This window comes from Dromiciops gliroides, chromosome X (assembly GCF_019393635.1).
Source record: "Dromiciops gliroides isolate mDroGli1 chromosome X, mDroGli1.pri, whole genome shotgun sequence".
Lineage (NCBI taxonomy): Eukaryota > Metazoa > Chordata > Mammalia > Microbiotheria > Microbiotheriidae > Dromiciops > Dromiciops gliroides.
Window position 1 is genome coordinate 46638175 of NC_057867.1, and position 22427 is coordinate 46660601.

General features: G+C 46.0%; 1 protein-coding gene across 1 annotated transcript in view; it reads left to right on the forward strand.

Moving 5' to 3' along the window:
- Positions 1–17006: 17006 nt before the first annotated feature.
- ARHGAP36 (Rho GTPase activating protein 36) overlaps positions 17007–22427 on the forward strand; it is an 86321-nt gene continuing 80900 nt past the window's right edge. The window contains exon 1 of the mRNA XM_043974537.1: positions 17007–17113. The gene's annotated coding sequence lies outside the window, so the exon portion shown is untranslated. The remainder of the gene's footprint in view (positions 17114–22427) is intronic.

The window sequence follows — 22427 nt, forward strand, 5'->3', positions numbered from 1 at the left end:
TTGAACCCCAGTCTTCTAGCTCTTGCTGCTATAGTCTACTTCTGCCCTGCAATCCCTTCCCTTGGATGTTTTTTCAGGCCCTGATTAAGCCAGTGTGTTAGATAAATCAGTTCCCCTGCATTCGGTGCAATCACACCTCATACCTCCACTTAGGCAGGGGGCAAAGTCATACCTAGACTTTGTGAGCAAATGTTTGTTGAATTTGAGTTTGATTTTCTCTGGGTGTCACCACACGTGTTGGCTGCCACCTGAGACTTGTAGGAATCATGGGAATCAAAAACAGAACATCAAGAACAGGCTTCTAGCCTGAGGTTTTTGATCATCCACTCTATTGCCGGGCCCCCGCCCCCCCCCCCTTGCTAAGACAGGAAGTCTTTCTTAGCTGAGGCCATGATTAGACAGTCTGGACTGAGCCAGAGGCACAGCTGACCCTGTGTGGATGCAGAGTAGGGGATCTCCCACATAATGGTTTAGGGAGATCTCCAGGGCCCTCTGCCTCACAACTATTTCCCTTATCCTTCTTTGGGGCTTGACATCCCCACTATTAGAGCTGAAAGGCATCATAGAAATTATATAGCTCAATCTCTTCATTTTATAGATCAGATTGCTGAAGCCCAGAGAGAAGTGACTTGTCCAAGGTCACATGGCTAGTGGCAGTGTCAGAATTAGATCCAGGTCACTTACCTACCTGTCAGTGCATTACTCTTCAGTCAATAAACACTTATTAAGCACCTACTATGAGCCAGGTACTGTCTTAAATACTACCTTCTCACTATTCAAATTCCTAACTTCTTTAGAGGGAAGCATCAAAGATTTCTGTTAAAATGTAAATCTATTACCAGGAAGGAAAAACAGTATTTCGTCCACCACCAGAAGCTTCTTGATCAGATGTTACTGCAGTTGTTCCTTTGGTCTGAGGACAACTGAAGACAGGATCTTATGCTGGGGGAGAGTCTGAGAAGAAGATGTAGGCCTTCTCCTTGGGGAGTCTCACCATGACAGGATAGAAAAGAGATACATTCATGGAAAATCAATTCAATTCAAGCAACATTTGTCAAGCGCTTTAAGGAAGGAACCTGTTAGCCAGGTGCAAATTTATTAGCACTCTGTGACATCTGACCCCCCAAGAAAGTGAGTAGGTTGAGTGAAGAAGCAAGCTCTGGGATGGAAAGAGTCAAGACTCTTTCTTTCAACACTCTGCAGAATCAGAGTGACTTTGGAGTGAGAGGACCTGGGTTCTAATCTTGCCTCAGATGCTTATTCTCTGTGTGACCTTGCATAAATCACTTTATTTCACCTTGATTTCCTCATCTGTAGAAATGAGGGGGGTTGCCTAGGTCAAAGTTCCTTCAACTGTGGGGGTTGAGTAACTGAATGTGGGGGTCCAAAAATTTTTGCACCAGTCAAAGGTTATGAATACCTCTTTTATATACCTATATACCCAGGGTGCTGCAAACATTTCCCAGGTGAAAAGAAGTTGGGAGTGGAAAAAGTTTGAGAAGCCCTGGCCTAGGTTCCTTCTAGCTCTGGGATCTTATCAGCCTGTGGCCATTTAGTCAGTGTGGTGAAGTGCAAAGGTCCCTGGATGTGCATGCAAGGGAGACCCAGGTTCAAATCTGGCCTCTGCCATTATTGGCTATGTGGGGCCTCAGTTCCCTTATATGTTAAAGTGGCAAGACAGTTGGCTAGTTTGTGTCATGGAGCTGTTGTGAGGAAACCATTTTGTAAACCTGAAGGTGCCTAGCACATTGCTTGGCACAAGATAGATGCTTAAGGAACAAGCACTAACCAATGGACTAAACGGGAGCTATTGGTGAAAAGAGCCAGACAGGCCTAGGCCAGGCCCCTCTAGTAGATGGCAGGAAGCTCAGCAGCCAAGCTTGATGGAGGGGCAGAATGGTGTTTGTCTAACCTTGGAGGGTGACAAGCACTTTGTTGTCAAGCAGGGGGAGGGACCCAGCAGAACTGAGAGTGGGAGCAAGCCAGAGGCCAGAGAACTCAAGGGAAGCTAGCTGAGCCTGGGGGGGCCAACCATAGTGGAGAGGACCCCTAAAGCCCAGGAGCACATGGGCACTCGGAAGAGCAGCTGAGCTACAGTCAGGATCCAGGAGCAAACCCCTGGCTAAATGAGGTGAGAATAGGACAGGGGTCCCAAAGCCTCCTGGGCCTAGCACAGTGCCATTACCTCCCTCCATATGGATGCCCTGCCATGACTGGGCATGGTTTTGCCTATGTGGGTCTTCCAAAGCCGCTGTGGCCAAAAAATTCATTACCCTCTGACCAAGGAAGCGACCGAGCTTCTGGGACTTTGCTAGGCCGGTCCTTGGCCACAGACGTGGAATCCATTGCCAGGCTGTCCTCAAGAAGGCCTTTCCAACCTGCAAGCACCTGCCAGAGTTGACATTCTGCTGACATCACTTCTGGGAAAGCCAAGCTCACCTCCATGCCATGATGAGGTGTGGAAGAGGGGATCTGGTGGCAAGAGCCCTAGAACCTGAGCCTGCACCCCTCCTTTGCTACTTATTAGCCGGGTGACACCGGGGGAGTTAGCTTGCTTTTCTAGGCCAGACAGCAGCCAAAGCCCCTCTTGGATTTAGACTCCTGGGCATAGTGGGTACTAAGGAACTATTTGCTAAATTGTCTACAGTTGAGGCAGCTTTCTTGCTGACCCCACCACCACCACCACACACCTCCTGCCTTGTTCCCTTAAAGCTGGTCTTTGAGCCTTTTTTGTGTGTCCTGGACCCTGCAGGCAGTCTGAGGAAGCCTATGGAAGCTTTCATAGAATCAAATCTTTAAATGCATAAAATAAAATACACAGGATTATAAAGGAAATTGATTTTATCAAAGCACAGTTATCGAACTATTAAAAACCCTCAGAAATTCAAAGACCCCAGGTTAAGAACCTTTACTTTAAAGGACTGGTTTGTTGGCAGCTGTACACACAGGTCAGGTTCCTGGATTCCTGAAGCCTTAGTCAATTCAATTCAACAAAGCTGAAGTAATTACTATGTGTGTGGAGCTTCCGGTGTGAAAAGTCCTCGATCATACACATTGGTGACTCAGCTCTAATTTAGTGTCAGAAAGGTGCCGGCGGGAGGGGGGGGGCAGTTAGAGGTGCCAGTGACTTGTGGTTGTTGTTCAGTCGTGTCTGACTCTTCAGGACCCCTTTTGGGGGTTTCTTGTCAAAGATACCAGAGTGGTTTGTCATTGCCTTTTCCAGCTCATTTTACAGATGAGGAAACAGAGACAAACCAGGTGAAGTGACTTGTCCAGGGTCACATAGCTAGTAAGTGTCTGAGGCTGGATTTGAACTCAGTAAGATGATGAGTCTTCCCCATTCCAGGTCCAGCACTCCACTGCAGCACCACCTAGCTGCCCCCTGACTTGCCAAAGTCAAAGAGCCAGTATTAGTCAGTGGCAGGACTTGAACCAAGGACTCCCTGATTCCAAGCTTGCCAACCTTGGAAGACATTGTACTGTAGTGGTTAAAGTGTTGGACCTTCAGTCAGGAAGATTGGGGTTCAAAGCCTGTCTCTGACACTGATTACCTATGTGACCCTAGGTGAGTTACTTCATTTCAGCTTCTTCACCTATAAAATGAAGGGATTGGACTAAGTCAGTGGTTCTTAACCATTTTTTTTGGGGGGGGGAGGTCATCAGCCCATTTGGTGAAGGGGCAAAGCCTATGGACTCCTCAGGATCATTTCACAATTGAAATGCTACATTTCAGTTGGAGGTTAGTGAAAACACAGATGTCATTTTTTCCCCAAGCAAGTTCACAACCCCCTCTGAAATCGATCCCCTGTGGCCCCTGGACCTGTGGCCTCTAAGGTCCTTCCAGCTACAGATCTCTGATCCCATGACATGCATACCCATTAGGATATAATCATCTCTGAAAAGAAGTATGTCTTCTTTTAATAATTTCTCTGTGATTATTGTACAAAATTAAAAATCAGTGTCTTCAGCTCCTGGACTCTGAAAATGCTTCTTATTTTATTTGCCTCTGGCTGAAAGAGGAAAATGCTAAGGAGCCAAATGAAGCGACCACCCCCCCACACACTCCCCACGCCTCACCCCCCTCCCTCGACCTTTGAGTCTTTTTAAACTGAATTTGCTCTTTTTATTCACCTGAACCAAAGCTCTGGGTATGAATGACGAGGTGGGGGAAGGGGAAGAGATGTGCTAGTAATGATAACTGTAAAGGGCCGCTGACACCCGGGGAAGAATTAGACAGATCTGTGCAGCACTAGAAAAAAGGCAAGCGATGACTGGGGTCACGATGTCCAGATTTTCTGCTCTGATGACTCAGTGTCGAGGAGGCGACCCCTTGGGCTCTGGAAAGCGATGGCTGGGAAGTGGTATTTCTAGCAGGTTGTGCCATGCAGGGAGGGCTTGGAGCAGGAGCCTGAGGACACACTGTGTGCCTGGTACTCCAAGCCCAGGCAGTGAAGTTCAGAGAGGCTCTTCAGTAGGCAGAGTGGGCCGATGTTTTGCCTTTTCCCTCAGTCACGGCAATTCTCAAAGAAGCCCCTTGTTAAGTGAGTTACCCCCTGTAAGTTACAGAGGGCTTGTGACCTGCACCACTGGAGAGGGTAGCTGCACTGGGGAGAGCCTCAGGCCTTCAGACTTCCAAGAAGGTAAGTCCATATTTATGGGGCAGGGGCTGTCATGGGTGGTGCTGCGTGGTAGATGTCCACTGCTGGGACTTCCTGAAAGTCAGAATGGACCAGCTCCATGGGAAATAGGGGTGACTGGTGGGGAAGGGGAAGATCCCACTCCAGCTGTCTTGAGTCAGGGTGAAGAAGAAATGAGAGGCCCCAGTGCTTCCCTGTTGAGACTTTCAAGTGAATAATTCTCAGGGATCCATATAATTTTCAATTGGCTTAAAGAGCATAGAATATCAGAACTGAAAGAGACCTTTTATCTCTTAAGCTCCCACATTTTCTTTCCTCCTCTCCTCCTCCCTCCCTCCCTTCCTCATTCCCTTCTTCCTTCCTCCTTTTTCTCCCTCCCTCCCTCCCTTCTTTTCTTCCCTCCTTCCCTCACTTTCTCTTTTCCTACCTCCCTTCCTCTTTTTCCTCCCTCCCTCCCTTCTTCCTTTCCTTTCCATTCCTTATTACCTCCTTCCTTCCTCCTCTTTCTCCTTCCTTCCCTCCCTCCTTCCCTTCCTCCCTCCGTCCTTTCCTTCCTTCCTTCCTTCCTTCCTTCCTTCCTTCCTTCCTTCCTTCCTTCCTTCCTTCCTTCCTTCCTTCCTTCCTTCCTTCCTTCCTTCCTTCCTTCCCTTCCACCCTGATTCCTTCTTCCTTTTCTTCTTTCCCTCCCTTCCTGTTCTAAAAAATGAGTTTCATTTTGTTTCTTCACCATAGCCATTTCTGGGTAAAACCTTCCCTGTACCACTGCCCCCTGGAACAGAACCTTTTCTTGCCATAAAGAAATGGAGTTAAGCCCAAGCAGCCAGATTTGCCAAGTTTACCACATTCTGCTGTGCTCATCCCTGCCCCCACAACCCTCTGCGGAGAGGATATTTCATTATCTTCTCCTTGGGACCATTCTTGGTTTTTCGATTACTCAGAGTCGGGCTTCCGTTCAGCAATCTTCATTTACATCCTGTAGTCAGGTTGTAGATTGTTTTTTCGGTTCTGCTTCTTTCATTGGACATCACCACATAAAGTTTTCCCACATTTCTCTGAATTCCTCGTGTTCACCAAATCTTAAGACATATTAACCTTGGCCCATAATATGTTTAGCCTTGCCCCCCCCCCCCCCCCATTGATGGGCATACACTTTGTTCCTAAACTGGAAATGCTGCTGTTAACTCTTTGTTGTATTTGGGGTTTGGCTTTCTGTCTCTGCCCTCCTAGGTGACCCACTTCTTTTTTTTTTTTTTGCGGGGCAATGGGAGTTAAGTGACTTGCCCAGGGTCACACAGCTAGTAAGTGTCAAGTGTCTGAGGCCGGATTTGAACTCAGGTCCTCCTGAATCCAGGGCCGGTGCTCTATCTACTGCGCCACCTAGCTGCCCCCATGACCCACTTATTCTAAAGAACTGGGGTGCAGGGAGGGGAAGAAACTTGTCCAAGGTCACAAAGAAACTAAATGGCAGTCCAAGATTTAACTTGGGCAGTCCACATGGGGAGGGAGGGAGTTCTTCCTTCTCTAGGGGTCTTCAGCTGAGGCTGGATGCCCACTTCTAGGGAGGCATTGTGGAAAGGACTCTCATTGAGATCTCGTTTCCATTAAATGGCCTGGGGGGTGGGGGGCCCTTCCAGCTCAGAGATCCTGACTCTCTGACCCAAGCTTGTCATATTGCTCAGCCTCAGCTCAAGGGCAGAGGCTCCAAGCTGGCTTCTCTCCTCTCCCCTTCCCTTCTCCTGTCTCCCTTCCAAACATAAAGAGCTCCAGGAGCCCACTGTCCAAAGCAAGGGGCCCAGTCTGGGTCAGGGCAAGCCCAACTCCTCCTCCCCTTCAGAGCTGGGAGGGGCTGGCCCTGGCAGAGCCTGGGAGGGGGCGGGGCCTCCGGAGCCTAGGAGGGAGTAGGAGGCAGGCCCCACTGTTGTTAATGGGGGGTGAGGGGAAGGAAAGTGCCTTTTCAGATCTCTGGGAGGCATAATCCCAGACTGTGAGGAAGCCTTTTCTACTTCGGTCTATTCCCCAGCTCCCTTCTTTCGCTTTTTCTCTTTTCCCCCTCCCTTTCCTCATGTCTACTCTGACCTTCTGTTTCATCCCTTTCCCTTCCTCTTGCCCTTGAGACCATACTGGCTAAAGAGTTAGGAAGACCCTGCTTTGAATCTCATCTCGGACACTCACTAGCTGTGTGACCCTGAGAAATTGCTTAATATCTCTGAGCCTCCATTCCCATATATAAAATGGGGATCACGTCACCTCCCTTACAGGATTGTTGGAAGGGCAAAATGATAGAATGGGTATAAAATACACACATTGAACACACACACACACGCACACGCACACGCACACACATTTGAACACCTTCCAGTGCTCTAGAAATGTGAGCTGGAGAGAGTGGAGTCAACCTTCAAATTCTACTTCAGATAGTTGAGACCTATGTGACCCAGGGCAAATCACTATACATTTCTGTGTCTCAGTTTCCTTCTCTGTTAAACAAGGGGGGGGGTGTTCTGTCTTCTAAGGTCTCCAGTGACCTCCCCCCTCCTGTCTATCCCCACTTCCCATTCTTCTATTATCCCTTTCCCTCCTTCCTGTCTAGCCGCTCCCCCTCCCCTCTCCGTGGCTTTGAGTCCTCCCGCCTCCTCCCGACTCAGTTTCTTCTTCTGTAAAATGTAGGGGGCGGATGAGGTGATGGCACTAATTAATCACACTAGCCGACACTTCTCTAGCACAGTGAGGCTGGCAGAGCACTTTACATACATTATCTCATTTGAGTCTGGCAACAGCCCCACGAGGTAGGTAGAGCTGCCGTTATTATCCTCATCTCGGGACTTTCTTCCAGCTCTGAAATCCTCTCTCCTCATTAAATAACATTCAAGCAAAATTGATTAAGTGCCTACTGTGTGAAGAGCATTTTGCTCAGCAGTCGCAGAGCCTGGAACTTTCCACCAGCCCCAGTACCTGCCATCCTGGTGCTGGGGTCTAGGAGGGACTGAAGCAACAAAACACCAATTCTGATCAAATATACCGGTAGGGAAATTCAGCAGCAAGGGGGCAAAGCGCTGTCTAAAAACCGAACGGGTTACCTTGGGAAGAGACCTGTCACTGGAAGTGTCCAAACACAGGCAGAGTGATAACTTGCCATAGATAGTACAGGAGGGGGAGGAGGGACTAGCAGACCTTCTGAGATCTCTTCCTAGCGCTGTTCTTGAAAGAAGTGGAGAGCTGAGCAGTGGGAGTCCAGGAAGACCCGACCAGGCTGAGCAAGGAGGGGGAGGGGAAGGGGGAGGCAGGAGAGTAGAGTTAGGGCAATGAGAGAATTCAATCCATACTGACAGAATGAGGGTTCCTCAGCCTATCTATGGCCTGGGCGTGAGCAGAATCTTTATTTTGTTATTATTTTTTTATGGTGCAGTGAGGGTTAAGTGACTTGCCCAGGGTCACACAGCTAGTAAGTGTCAAGTGTCTGAGGCCGGATTATTTGAACTCAGGTCCTCCTGAATCCAGGGCCAGTGCTTTATCCACTGCTCCACCTAGCTGCCCAGTGTGAGCAGAATCTTAAAGGATCTTTTCAGACTGTTTTGAGAGAATGGCAGCTAGCCAGAGAGAAATAGAAAGCTTTGGGTTCTAGTCCTCATTCTAACATGAGCTGGTGTGGCCTAGGGCAAATTACTTCCCTTCTCTGTAAAATGAGAAGTTGAGCTAGCTCTTGTCACAGGGTTACCCCTTGGGATATGAATGGAGCTAGGTTCCCCACTCTTTTTTTTGCAGGACAATTAGGGTTAAGTGACTTGCCCAGGGTCACACAGCTAGTAAGTGTCTGAGAACTTAGATCCTCCTGACTCCAGAATCAGTGCTCTATCCACTGCTCTATGTAGCTGCCCCAGCTATGTCATTCTTAATGGAGTTTAAGATTGTGTCACTTTGGTTTTTTGCTGCCACGATACATGGCTGATTTGGATATTCCCTTTTCCCAACCCAGAAGCTCCAGACCTTGGCTTAGGATCATAGAAACTGACCTGGCTTCCTGAAGGAAGATTATGGTACCCCAGATGCCCTAGGTCAGAGGATCTTAACCTGGAGCCCATTAACTTGTTATTTTTTTCTTCACATTTTGAGAACTATTTCAATATAATTGGTTTTCTTTGTAACCCTATGTATTTTATTTTATACATTTAAAGGAGTCCATGAGCTTCACCAGACTGCCAGAGAAGTCTATGACATTCAAAAGGCTAAGAACCCCTGCCCGTGGACTCCTGAAAACCCCAAATAAATGTGATCCCCATTTACAAATGTAACAAACCCCATATGCAAGAACCGGAATGTACAAACAGGCACCTCGAAAAGAATGAATTAGAATTGTCATACAAAAGGCATCAGTGTTGAGTTTGGAAAATGAGCCAGTTCCTTTTTTGCCTTTAAAATGAGGCAAAATTCTCAGAGAATCCCAAAATATATGAGCTGAGAGAGACCTCAGTGGCCACCTAACCCAGTCAGTCCCTGAACAATAACTCTCTCCACCACCCACAAGAAGGGTTCCCTTTGAACCCCATGCAGTAACAAGGACCTCCCCTCCTGCAGAGGTGGGTCACTCCTCTTTTGGCCAGCTCTCCTAATTTTTCTGATATCAAGCTTCTCTCTAATTTCCACTTGGTGCTCCCAGTTCTGAGCTCTCTGGAGTCAGCCCCTCCTCTCCTCTCTCTTCCACATGATGACCTTTAAAATACCTTCAAAGATGTCTCCCCTCTCCCCACCCAAGTCTTCTCTTCCTTCTCCTGGCTAAACATGTCCAGCTCCTTCAACTGATCCATGGCTGTCATGTTCTTGGGGCTCCTCACAATTCCAGTCACTCTCCTAGACAAAACCCAGCTTGTCAACACTCTTCCTAAAATGTGGGGCTCTGGACTGAACACAGTACCCTCTCTGTGATCAGGCCAGCCAGAGTCCAGAGGGACCATCCATCACTTCCTCGGGCCCACATGGACATTCTGCCTCTCTTAATGCAGTTTAAGGTTGTTAGGTTTGGTTTTGGGGGGGGGTGTTGTCATGTCATTGTGTGGACTCATATTGAGCTTGCAGTCTTCAATTTACAGCCGGTTTTTCAGGAATATGTACGCCACATTAAGTGAGACAGCAGTAACCCCATGTTTTAGATGAGGTCACCATGGCGATTTTTCCATTTACTTAAAGAAAGGGAAAACCCCCCACCCCCACAACAAACCTTCTTATAGACAAACCTGGAGCCAATTAGCAGAGAAGGCTTTTGATATTTCTGAAAAAAAATTGACCTCTCAAGCCAAGCACTCTACCGTTATGGGGATGGAAATGGGGCTGGCAGCTTGTTGAGGTGAGGGGACGAGATTCCCATTGTCCAGCAGGATAATATCTCAGGCTTATGGACTTTGGCGTGTCTAAAGGCCCATAGCTCTTCAAGGTAGTCTTCCCTTCTCCTGCTCAGGACACAGAGTCTGAGAGTCGGTCATCTAGGGGAACTCATGCATGAAAGGATCCCCTCCTATAATATTCCTAACAAGTGACTGTCCAGCATGAAGACCTCCAAGGGTGAGGAGAACCCCAATGTCTGTCATGTCAGCCCATGATACTTTGGAGCAATAAAACCTAATCCTTCTTCCACATGACAACCCTCCAGATATCTGAAAACAGCTCTCATGTCCACTTCCAAAGTCTTTTCCAGGATAAACATGACTCGCTCTTTCAAGTGATTCTCATGCAACATGCACTCAAGACCCTTCATTGGTCTTGGTTGCAATCTTTTGAACACTCCCTGTTCATCAATGTCTTTCTTAAACTGTGGTGCCCAGAACTGAACCCAGTACTCCAGAGGAGGTTTAATTAGGGAAGAATAGAGTGGGACTACCACCTCCCTATTCCTGAAAGCCATGTCTTTCAAGACATGCCAAAGTTTACATCAGTTCTTTTGGTCCCCACACTATACCACTGACCCATATTGACCTTGCAGTCCACTCAGATCCCCAGATCTCTTTCAGAACTACTGTTGTTACCCATCCTATACATGTGAAGTAGATTTTTCTTATACCCAAGTGCAAGACCTTACCTTGATCCCTACTGAATTTCATCTTCTTAGCTTCATCCTACTGTTCTAGTCTGTCAGAATCCTATTGGATGCAGATTCTATCACCCTCCCACCTTTGCATCATCCACAAAATGGATGAGCCCTATTCTAAGTCATAGGGGCAGCTAAGTGGTGCAGTGGATAGAGTGCCGTGCCTGAACTCAGAAAAGCTCGTCTTCCAGAATTCAAATCTGACCTCAGACACTTACTAGCTCTGTGATGCTGGGCAAGTCACCTAACCCTGTTTGCCTCCATCTCCTCATCTATGAAGTGAGCTGGAAAAGCAAATGGCAAACGCCTCCAGCATCTTTGCCAAGAAAATCCCAAATGGCCTCATGAAGAGTCAGACACAATTGAAATGACTGAATAGCAACAACGAATTCCAAGTCATTGGTGAAAATATAAAACAGCACAGATCTAAGCACAGAGCCCTCAGGGAACTCCACTGGAGATCTACCATGTCACCTCTGGATCAAACTCTTTGAGTTTGGCAATCCAACCGGGGCTGAATCTATCTAGGTGTAGTATCATCTAAACCATATCTCTCCATTTTTTCTCATAGAAGTAGCATGAGATATCGTATCAAAAGCTTTGCTAAAGTCTAGATAAACTATATATATATATATATATATATATATATATATATATATATATATATATATATATAATCTCCATAGCATTCCCCTTGTCTACTAGTTTAGTAGTCCTGTATAAAAGGGAAATGAGGTTAGTTTGGTTAGTTTCCTGAACACACCAAAGGGTATGTTCAGCTTAATGGCTTTTTGGGCATCGTTCCAAATTGCTTTCCAGAGTGACCATATCAGTTTACAGCTCCACCAACAGTGCATGAATGTGCCTGTTTCCCCATAGCTCCTCCAGCACTTGTCATTTTCCTTTTTTTGGTCAATTTGCCAATCTGATGCGTGAGAGGAGGTACTTTAATGTTGTTATAATGTACATTTCTTTACTTATTGGTGATTTAGAACATTTTTTCAATATGGCTATTAATAGTTTAGATTTCATCCTCCAAAAGCTGTCTATTCATCTGCCTTGACCATCTATCAATTGGGGGAAGAAGATGAACTTCTATTAAAGCTTACAACAAACCCCATTACACAAAGATTTTGCAGATGCAGCTTGTCTGATTTGGCTCACTCCAATCTGTCCAATGTCTCGCCCCCAAACCTGGGTACACCTATAGCATCAGATCACTGTTTCTGAGTATTTTGAGAGGCTGTCGCATGGTGAAGGTAATTTTGTCCCATTCTTTGAAGCACACTAGAACAGAGGGAAGTAAGCTGGAGGGAAGCAGATTTCAGTGATACTTAAGAGGAAGGACAACATTCTTCCCTCATCCCCCACCCCTCGCCCTTCCCAATTTCCCTCCCTGCTTTCTTTAGAACCACCTTCTCTAATCTATCCCTTACTTGGCTACCTAATTCATATTCCTAAAGGCCAAGTCTGACCATGGAACTCCTGGGCTCAAGATGAGTCATTGGCTCCCTATCACCTCTAGGATCAAAACCAAATTCTTCTATTTGACATTTCAAGTCCTTTACAATCTGTCTCCAACCTATCTTTCCAGGCTGATTACATGTTACTCCCCCTCACACACTCTGTGTTCCAGCCAAGCCTGCTTATTTGATCTTCCCCATAGAGGGCAATCTGTGACTTTGAATAGGCCGCCCCCATGCCTAGAATGTTCTATCGGCTCACCTTCACCTCTTCGATTTTCTTTTAAGGCTGGGCCCAGGTACCACCTCCTTTAAGACCCCTTTCTTGATTTTCCCAGTGGCTACTTCTCCCTGGCCCCAAAATTTCTTCCTATTTCTCCATCCCTATATTTTATATTTCTTTTCTCTTCTTTGTATGGCATCAGTGGTTAGCAAATGCTTATTGATTGATATTTTTCTGGGTACATGTTGTTTCCCCTCAGATAGAATGTAAACTACTTCAGGAAAGGAACTGTTTTCTTTTTCATCTTTGTATACATGGGGATTAGCACATAGTAGATACTTATTACTTGCTTCATTGAATTGAATCCCCAATTTACAGATTAGGAAACTGAGGCTCAGAGAGGAGAGAGTGACTTGCCTGTGATCACACAGCTAATAAGTGGCAGTCAGAATTTGAATTCAGGTCTTCCAAATTGATTACTCTTTCAACTATCCCATGCTGCCTCTGGTTATATATGTTCCCTATTACTGTGGCAAAAGGGCAAGGACCCTATCTCGTTTATTGTTGTCTGCCTCCCCATCTCTACTGCTGCCCCTGCTACAGAACTTTGAACTTAGTAGGTGCATTGCAAATGTTTGTTATATTGAGTTCGTTGGGAATCCCACTAGAATTGTCTCTAATGGGACCAACTTAAATTTATCTTGAATTTGAAATCTGAGTAGTCTCATTTAACATCCAGATCAGATAGGAGTTAGGCAAGAAACTGGGTTGTCAGCCCTGGAATTTCTGTTACCCCTGTGAATCTGGGGCTTTATTCCTGTCTACACTTGTCCCTGGTATCCAGCACAAGCAACCTTCCTAATGAATCTCTTTGATTGTTTCTCTTCTACTCAAAAGCTTGCAATAGCTCCCCATTACCTCCTCCATAGGCTATACATAACCTGATGATCCTGATATCTGAGGCTTTCTAGAACATGATAGCCATTTACCTGTTTCCTACAACTCCCCTTCAAATATGCAACACCCTAGCCAAATTCAACTGCTCACTGCCTTCCCCGTCATTATTCTGCCTCCACACTTTTGCTCATGTCATCCCCCCAAGCCTGGCATGAATTCCAACCCTGTCTCATTTCTATCTGTGGAAATTCCTTTTTTTCCTATAAAGTCCAATTCCAGTGTTACCTTCTTCAGGAAGACGTCTCTGCTCCCTTCATAGCCTCCCCACCCTCTAAATGAAAATGAACTCCTTCCAGTTTCTCATAGTATCTGGCTTGGTCCTCCCCTTTTAACTTCTCTCTGTTTTGTTTAGATGAAGGTTCCTAATGTGGGATCTGGAAACCAATTTTTAAAAGTATTCTGTTAACTGCATTTCATTATAATCGGTTTCCTTTGTCATCCTAGGGATCTGATCATATGCATTTACCAACATGATGGTGAGAAGGGGTCCCCAGGTGTCCCCCTGGCAGATTGCCAGAGGGTCCCAGGGCACAAAAAAGGCCAAGAACCCTTGGGTTCTAGGTTCTAAGTTTCTTGAAAACAAGACCTATGTCACATGATTCTTTCTGGTGCCAGTGCCTAGCCCAGGGTTCTACACACACACACAGTAAGTGCCCAACAAATATTGAATTAAATAGAATTGAATGCATCTATTTCTCTACTTTTGTGCTTCCTTTCATCCGATCCTTTTGAAAAATTGCAACCTTGTCGCAGCTGAAGGTAGAGGAAAAATGATTTTTCTTCATAGCGCTGTCATAGTCGGGGGCGGGGGGAGGGGGGAAGATCACAGGCTCAGTGTCATGACCTTGGGTAACTTGATGCTGGTGATATTTCCTTCTCTAAAATCTCAAATAAAAAATGTTTTTGTAGGAAAAATAAGCTTAATTTCCTCTAGTTTGCTGGGATGAAAGAGTCAGGGACATTTGTGAGCAAAATGGAATCAAGTAAGTCTATTTTTCATGCCAAAGAACTGTCACACACAAGAAATATTTTTGATCTAGACATAATTTCCCATTTGATATTTCAAAGGGGGACAATGCTGGCAGCATTGCCATTTTCCTCGTGGACTCCCACTGGGGTGTGCTGAAGAAAGCTTAAGTGAGCTAGGAGAGCCGATTGTTAAATTTTCAGTGTGAACCTTGGAAATTGGTAGATGCCATAAAGACCATGTCACATAATTTTCTTTCTGGCTCCAGTGCCTAGCCCAGAATTCTACACACACAGGAAGTACCCAACAAATGAAGAATTAAATGGGCTTGATTTATTGATTTGTTCATTGTCTAGATTTTTAAAAAGTCATGGAGAAAATGTTAATAATGCAAATTAAATGTTTAAAAATGCCATCCATTCATTTCCCCCCAGAGAACCAGTTGTTAAATATTTCCCACCATACCACTGACCCCTACCTATAGCACTCAGATCAAGGTTCTATAGAATGGTTTTGGGAAAGAGGGATTTTGTCCAAGCCCTGTATTTTAGAGGTGAGGAAATTGAGACCCAAGGAAGGAAAGGCACTGAGCCAAGGTCATGCAGTGAGTTTGAGTTTGTAGCAGAACCTAGACCCAATTCTCCTGCCTCCCAAATTGGGGATCTTCCCAATATGCCTTGAAAGATATACATACATATCAATATCAATGTCATCAGTCTTAGATAAAGGCATCGATGACAAGCTTCAACTTTGTGGATGACAGAAAGCTAGAAAGGATGACTGACCTTTTGGCTTAAAGAAATGATGCCTCGAAAGAACAGTTGAGGAAAGTAGTGATGCCTTGCCTGTAGAAAGGAAGACGCAAGATGTGGGGTGGGGGCTACAAGGGGCAGGATATGACATCTGGCTTTAACTCCTTACAAAGCTGTCATGTGGAAGGGCATGGGTTAGACATCCCCTGTTTGACCCCAGAGGATAGAAATGAAATTGATGGATAGAAGTTGCATAGAGGCCGTTTTCTGCTCTCTATTATTTTTGCAGGGCAGTGAGGGTTAAGTGACTCCTCCAGGGTCACACAGCTAGTAAGTGTCAAGTGTCTGAGGCTGGATTGGAACTCAGGTCCTCCTGAATCCAGGGCTGGTGCTTTATCCACTGTACCACCTAGCTGCCCCCTCTGCTCTCTATTAAGGACAAAAATGCTTAAGAATTTAGCCATCCCCAGTACAATGGGCTGCCTTGGGAATAATGGGCTCCCCCTCACAGAAAATCTTGGCTGAACAATCACTGGTTGGAGGCATTTTCAAGGGGATTCCTCCTCAGGTACCGTTTGAAGCATCCTCTGCATCTGTCCTCTAGGGTCCCCCACACTCGGAGAGGCTGTGAGTCTATAGATTCTGTGATCCATGCATTGTGAATGTCCATGTGCTCTGATGGTAACAGTATGTGAGACCAGCTGAAAATCCTGGAAATAGTCTGGGCTCTGGGCCAGCTAGAAGAGGGGAGTCTGAGAATGATGGATCTTTAGACAGCTCTGAAAGCTGATACTACCCCTACTATGGTTTTTCCTGCGAAGAAAGCTTGGGGGGCTGGGGGCGAGGAGGGACAGGATAGGAAGGGAGCATGAACTGAGAAGCACAGAAGGTGTGAGTGAGCAAGATGGTGAGCAGATTGGCTTGGCCACGGCAAAGAGCTGTAATGAGAGATCATAGGAACAGAGATTCTGAGCCCATTTTACAGATAAGGAAACTAAAGACCAGGTAGGTTGTGTGACTCATCTGAGGTCACATAGCTAGCTAGAGTCTGAGGCAAGGTTTGAACTGACTCCAAGTTTGGGGTAAAGGAAGTTGGAATTCCAATCTCATGGACCTGAATATATATCTCAACAAGTTCCTGCCCCTCTCTGCCCCAAGATATCATCAGATTCCTGAAGAAATGATTTTTATTTGTCTCAGCATCACCAGTGTGTGGCTCAAAGTAGATGAGGGCAGCAGTGTGGTATAATGCAAAGAGCACTGCATTTGGGGTCAGAGGACCTGGGTTCAAATCTTATTTGTATGATTTTGGGCAAGTCACTTCCCCACTGGGGGCGGGGAGGGGAAGTTTCCTCTTCTGCAAAATGAGAAAACTGGAGATAGATGACCTCTGAGATTCCTTCTAGCTCGGAATCTGTGATCGCACCGATGTCTATAAGTAGATTGGATCGGCCTGGGTTGGTCTCGGTTTCCTCACTTATAAAAAAGTAGGGCAAGAGACTCGGTGACTCCTCAGGGCTTACTTAGCTCTGATATCTACGGCTTTCTGTGACTTCACAGAATGTCAGAGTCATGGGACTTGGCTGAGTTATTTGCTCCTAATGGGACTCGAGAATGACGGGGAAAAATTGGTGATGGTTCAGAAATCTGTACAAAAGACAGAGCCCACTCTTCTCCGAAAACAAACATAGTGACTGTTAGTCCTCTAAACTATGACTACAGCTGCACTTTGGCGGAGACTCACACAGCAAACTCTAGTATATTTTGCATGTTCCTCGTCATCCTGACCACGTTCATGCAAATCTCACCCGTTAGGTGAGCAAACACAATCAATGTAATCCCAGAAGGCCCCTGTGATTGGAACTTCTCATTCACTAGGGCTTGGCTTCGGAGCTGTAGAAGAACGCTTTCCATCTCAATACATGCTTCTTCACCAGCTCACTCAGAGAGTTCCATTTGCACGCAGAAGAAAAGACGAGTCCCAGGACTATGTCTGCAGCCCAGAGAGCCAAGGAAAGTAAGGATTGGGTCTGAAAAGGTACCTCTTCTAGGAAACCTTCCCTGAGCATCCCACTTCCTCCACTTGGCCTGTTGTTCTCCCCCCTTAAGACATAAGCTTCCTTGCTTTCTCTCTATCTTTCTATCTTTCTCTCTCTCTCTCTCTCTCTCTCTCTCTCTCTCTCTCTCTCTCTCTCTCTCTCCCCCTCCCTTCCTTCCTTCCTTCCTTCCTTCCTTCCTTCCTTCCTTCCTTCCTTCCTTCCTTCCTTCCTTCCTTCCTTCCTTCCTTCCTTCCTTCCTTTTTTCTTTCTTTCTCTCTCTCTCCCTCCCTTCCTTCCTTCCTTCCTTGCTTCCTTCCTTTTTTTCTTTCTTTCTTCCTCCCACTTGTGTTACCCTTGCTGTGTATCTTGGGGCTTCGCTCCCATGTCTTTGCTTTGTAGTTCTCTCCCATCAGATCAGGGGTTCGGCGGACTAGAGGGCTCCCTGGACCTCTCGCTTTCCCTCCCTGTGAATGGAAGGATCCCAAGCTGGGTGACTGGAAGCAAAGATTCAAGCCGGGAGCAACCAGCAGAATTTAGAGGGTGGGACATTTTTGAACTAATGATTTGAGGAAATTGGGCCGTGTTAAAACTCGGTCTACTGATGTTTTGACAGAATGTTCACTCCTTCTGCAGGGGAGAAACTAGTTAACAAGAATCACTGAAACTAGGCAGCTGTCAGATGGCTTTCTCTTTTCTTGGCTCTTTCCTTCCGGCGGCTTCCCGAGAAGGCTGCCTCCCAGCCTAGCCCCGCCTGGTCCTGCCTGGCCATGCTGGCACCTCCCCAGGTGACAATGACCTCTCAGGCCCTTCTACAAGGTGGTATCAGGGGGCATCTTCCGCCCCCCCCCCCATGGAAGGATCTATCCCTTTCCCCCAAGGCTGATTTTTTAAAAATGAGTACATTTTCTCTTCCTTGCCCCAGGAGCCATTATAGACTAGTTGTCCCGGGTTCTACAATCAGAAGTTATGGCTCTGCCCCCTTGGATTCTTTTTATTACCTAGAAAAGCAACTGTCCAAATGATTGCTGTGTCCAGAACTGACCCCACTTTCCTGGGGGCTCTCACTCCCTTTGGTGGAGCTCAAAAAAGCAGATCCACGTGGATATTTCTATAGGTAAAGCAGACTGATTATAGAGAAGAGCTGGCTCTTCCATCAGTAGGGATAGACTGTCCTTCTTTGTGCCTGCCAATGGGGAAGGGGGCTTCTGCTCTCTTATTTTGTTTCTTTTTGCTTTTTCCTTCCTCCCCCTCTTCCTCCCTCTCCTCTCTCTGTTTATCTCCTTAATCTCTCTCTCTCTCTCTCTCTCTCTCTCTCTCTCTCTCTCTCTCTCTCTCTCTCTCTCTCTCTCTCTCCCTCCCTCCCTCCCTCCCTCCCCCTCTCTCTCCTCTCTCTGTTTCTCTGTTTCTCTCTCTCCTCCATTCTAACTTGGGCAATTACCCCCCATAGCAGAAAGTGTAGCCCAGAAATCATCTTGTTATGGGAAATGGTAACAGTTGTGTTTATAGGATTTTAGAAATCAAGCTTTGGGCAGCAGAATCTTTGGATGAGGGAAGGAGCACGGGACTGTGACTGAGGCTCCTTGGGTTGGGGAGGAGACGCTAGCTTACAGCGACCTGGTACCCAAGCAGTGCCTAAGCTAGGGGCAATTAAAGACTATTTATATCATGCCTGGACTGGAATGAACACAGAATGGGAACCAGAAGAATGCCTCTCTCAGCACAGTACCTGACATATAGTAGGCTCTATATAAATGCTTATTCCCTTTCTTTCCTCCTCCCCTCTCTTCCAGAGTCAACAGCCAACAATGGACATTAATGAGCAAAGACTTCCAGAAAGAGAGAGGTTGGGATATGTGTCATAGAATCTTAAACTGTAGAACATCCCCTGAGCTGGGAAGGACCTTAGATCAGAGAACATAGAATATTGGAACTGAGAGGGACCTTAGGACAGAGAACAAAGAAGAGAAAAGGTCAGAGCTGGGAGTGAGTCAGTCAATAAGCATTTATTAGGTGCTTACTGCGTGCCAGGCATTAGGCTGTGTTGGGGATGCTGCAAAAAGACAGTTCCTTCTGGCAGGGAGCTTACATTCTTAATGGGGGATGATAATACATAAAAGTGATGTGGGGATGATGAAGGAATCTGAGGCAGGGGCATGGTCGATAAGTCTGGAGTGAAGCCTAGTGAGAAATGAAGACATGGCCAGCCCAGAGACTCTCCTTATTCAGAGGGAGAGGGGCCAAGCAAGGGTGCTTCCAAGGTATGTGATCTTCCAGGATAAAGTGGTTTCCGAGGCATGTGTCAAGAAATCTGGAGTGCAGCCTAGTGAGCTGGGAGGGAGCTTAGATCAGAGAGAAGAGGATGTTACAATTCAAAAGAGTCCAATCCATTCTGTTTGCAGACTGGAAAATTGAGGCCCAGAGAGAAGAATAGAGACATTAGCAGCAGGCATATTAGGCTACAGAATGGAATGTGTCAGCACCAGTAGGGACCATAGAATGAAGGAGGGAGAAGGTCAGCTTTGGCAGAGACCTCAGAAGGTCCTCAGAAGGAAGACAGGAGAATGTCAAGAGTTGGGAGGGACCTCAGAGAAGTGGGGGTGTGTGTGTCAAAAATCAAATGGAAACCTGGGCCATTAACCTCTACATAAGGATTCCTGATGGCTGTATATTGATTTAGGTTCAAAATGTAATGTTATCTATGTTTTATTGTATTTTATCATATTATTTAGTCTAATATTTCCCAATTACATATATTGTTTTAACCTTTTTATTTATTTGTTTGTTTGTTTATTTGTTCGTTCATTCATTTGTTTATTTATTTTTGCAGGGCAATGAGAGTTTAGTGACTTGCCCAGGGTCATACAGCTAGTAAATGTCAAGTGTCTGAGGCCAGATTTGAACTCAGGTTCTCCTGAATCCAGGGCCGGTGCCTTATCTACTGTTCCACCTAGCTGCCCCCTCTCAATTACATATTAATCTGGTTCAGGCCACACTTGGGAGTGTTGGTAGTGGGGCCACATATTTGGCCCCTCTGCTTTAGAACATGCAACTGAAAATGTCAGAGTTGAACAGTCCAACTGACAGATTTTTACTAAAGGGAAAACTGAGGCACAGAGAAGGGAATCACAGACTGTTAGATTTGGAAGAGACCTCAATGGCTATCTAGGCCTTAACAGGAATCCTCTCTACAGCATCTGTGATAAATGATAATCTAGCCTTTGCCCAGACTTCCTTGAGGGACAACCTATCTCTTCCCAAGGCAGTCTGTCTGAATTTGAGATTGCTCTCTTGGTTCGAAAGTTTTCTGAGCCTAGATCTATCTGCTACTTTGTAACCTCCACTGGGCAAAGGACAGATGAAAACATAATTTCAGTGCTCTTTTCACACTATACCATACAGTCTTCAAGCCAAATGGGTGGTGGAAATTAGATCCTCCTCCAGTGTGTGCCCAATGGCCAAATTTACCTTTTCTTCCCATTAGACTGCAAGATTCTTGAAGGCAGGAAGTGTATATTATCTAATCTTTGTATCTGTCTCAGCTCTCAGCCTAGGGTTTTTCATATGGCAGGCACTTTAACAAATGTTGGGTATATTTATATTCCTCAGTAGAACTGGATGCATCTTAGACACCCTCCATTCTAACCCTTCCCACAGTTTACTGCAGAGAAAACTCAGGCCCAGAGAGATTTGTATCCCTCTTTCTTCCAATAGCTACCAACAGTGAAGCTTACCTAGACCAAGGTTCCACAGCTACTTAGTGGAAGAGCTGGTGAATAAATTGAGGCTGGGAGAGCTTCATGGGCTCTGGTATCCCAGAGACCATTTAGTTCAATTCCCTTATTTTATGAAAGAGGAAACTGAAGCCCAGGGATTTTCCCAAAGTCACAATAAGATCCTAGATCTAGAGCTAGAATCATCTAGTTCTTCTAGATCATCTAGTTCAAGGGAAATGACTTACCCAACGTCACACAGGCAGTAAATGTCAAGAGCTGGGATTTTTATTCCAAATCTTCTGATTCCCTTGCCCATGCTCTCTCCACTATGCTGTGTTGTTGTGGAGTTCAGGACAAAGCTGGGGAGAGAATGAAAACTTGAACCTCTAATCATAGAGGTAATGATCCAGGTTAAGCATGACCTATGGCCAGAGAATGAACTTGGGGATGATATGTTTGCTCAGCCTCTTCCTTACATGTATATCTATATCTATATCTATATCTATCTTTTTTTTTCTTTTCGTGGGGGCAGTGAGGGTTAAATGACTTGCCCAGGGTCACACAGCTAGGAAGTGTCAAGTGTCTGAGGCCAGATTTGAACTCAGGTTCTCCTGAATCCAGGGCTGGTGCTTTATCCACTGCGCCACCTAGCTGCTCCCTTGCATATGTTTCCGCTAGAGACACTCAAGACTGGAGCCAATCCAACATAGGGACAGAGTAAGTACCTTTCCCCTCATATCCCATCACCTTTAGCCTCTTTATCCATCTGGTCAGTTGCCTGCCTTTCCACTCACATCTGTGACATTCAAGAGTGAGAAGTGTGTGTAACAAAGAAGCAGTGTACTAGAATGGAATGAGAGCTAGACTTGGAGCCCGGAGACCTGAATTCGAGTTCCACCTTTGCCTATTACTGACTGTGTGACCCTGGGTGAGTTCCTTGACATTTCAGTGCTCCAGCTTAAAAGACAGCCTGATGAAATGGTAGAAGTCCTGGACTTGGAATTGAGAACCTGAATTTCTGGCTGCCCTTGAGTGAGGCACTCCTCCTCTCAGCTTCAGTTCCCTCATCTGTTATTCGGGATGAAAAAAAGCACATATTTTACAGGGTTGTTGTGAAGATCAACTGAGCTATATATAAAGTGACTTGTAAACCTTAAAGCTCTGTATAAATACTGGTCAGTTTTATTGTAATCATCATCATCATTGTTGTCGTCATTGATTTATCATTGAGAAACAATGATTTATTAAGCATTCACAGTGAGGAGCTATGCCAGGTACTGGGGGTACTGAGGCAAAAATGAGTGCTCGCTCTCAAGGAGTTTCTCCACATTCTGGAGTTCTGGAGGGGAGTCTCTAAGGTCTTCCAGGTATAGACCTCTAAAATTCCCATCATTCCCCTACCCCCAGACAGTGTCCTGACATTCCGAGACCCTGTTATTCAGTGGATATTTAGTGGCAAGCATTGGATCTGGCCATCTGAAGTCCTGGAATTCCAGCTTTGCTGCTCACCACCTTGCCCAGGGGGCCTCGAACAGCAATCCCTTCCTTCCCCAGAGTTGAGTTTCCTCCTGAATAAAATGAGGGGATTGGACTAGATGAG